Source organism: Sinocyclocheilus anshuiensis, unplaced genomic scaffold (assembly GCF_001515605.1).
Source record: "Sinocyclocheilus anshuiensis isolate Anshui unplaced genomic scaffold, SAMN03320099.WGS_v1.1 scaffold270, whole genome shotgun sequence".
Lineage (NCBI taxonomy): Eukaryota > Metazoa > Chordata > Actinopteri > Cypriniformes > Cyprinidae > Sinocyclocheilus > Sinocyclocheilus anshuiensis.
The window spans coordinates 220,769-222,143 of NW_015546041.1; positions in this window are offsets into that span (position 1 = coordinate 220,769).

Below are 1,375 nucleotides of genomic sequence, written 5' to 3' on the forward strand. Positions count from 1 at the left end.
TAAGAGTTCACAGGTGACCTTTTTGGCTGTGACAAGGCTACTAGGGCATACAAGATATACATTTAAAGTCTCTGGGGTAGTGATAAGGCTAACGGAGCAAACAAAAGGTTCATTCATGGCCCCCATGGCCGTGACGGGATTACCTGGGCATATAGCAAGTTCATTTGCAACAGGACAGTCATGAAGTTCGCAGACAGCGTCCTTGGTTGTAACAGACAAGACTGAGGGTTCATAGGTAGCCTCCTCGGCTGAATCGGGACAGGAGAAAAGTTCATAAGCGGCCTCCCTAGCCATGACAGGACAGGCAGGGGATTCACTAACGGCCTCCATAGCCATTACAGGACAGGAAGTGAGTTCACAGATGGCCTCCATAGCCGTGACAGAACAGGAAGAGCTGTGACATGACAAACAGGGAGTTCACAGACGGCCTTCATAGCCATGACAGGACAGGCAGAGAGTTCATAGACGGCCTCCATAGCCATATCAGGACAGGCAGAGAGTTCATAGACGGCCTCCATAGCCATGACAGGACAGGCAGAGGGATCACAGGCGGCCTCCTTAGCCGGAACAGAACGAGAGTTCACAAGTGGATACCACTGACACCTCTGGACGTTCTGCAGCAGATGCCGCCACCTCTGGAGGTTCTACAGCCGTACCATCTGGAAACAGGGAAAGTTCATTAGTGTTCTTCTTAACAGGACAGATACAAAGTTCAGCAATGGTTCCTTCGACTGTGACATGACAGGCTGAAAGTGTATTGCTGGGCGCCACCACCATACAAGGAGCTGAAGCGAGCGCTGCTGCCTCGGGAGGTTCTGCAGCCTCAGCCGCCACCTCTGCAGACACCATAGTGGACGCCGCCACCTCAGGAGGTTCTGTGGTGGTGTATGCAGCCCAAACACACCAAAAAGCGATCCCCATCATAGGAAGCGCTTCAGACTGGGAAATCAGTTCCAGAACAGGAGGGCTAGAGTGCGTGGGTTTGGGGATACCAGCTGCGCGTACAGACACCAGCGGTGCATCCCTCAAACTGGATACCAGACTGGGATACCGAAGGGCTGACCTTGATAATCTGGGTGCAACAGACAGGACGTGACAAGACTCTGGAACATCAGCTGTGAAGTTACATGACTCTGGAATATCAGCTGTGATGTGACGTGACTCTGGATGATCAGCTGTGACGTGACTCTGGACGAATAGCTGAGATGTGACGTGACTCTGGCAGATCAGCTTAGACGTGACGAGGCTCTGGCAAATCAGCTGTGACTTGACGAGCTCTGGCAGATCAGCTGAGACTTGACTAGACTCATGAAGATCTGAAGATCGGACTCTGTGTCATGTTTCTCCGCAACACCCACAGTGAAACTCTGGACGA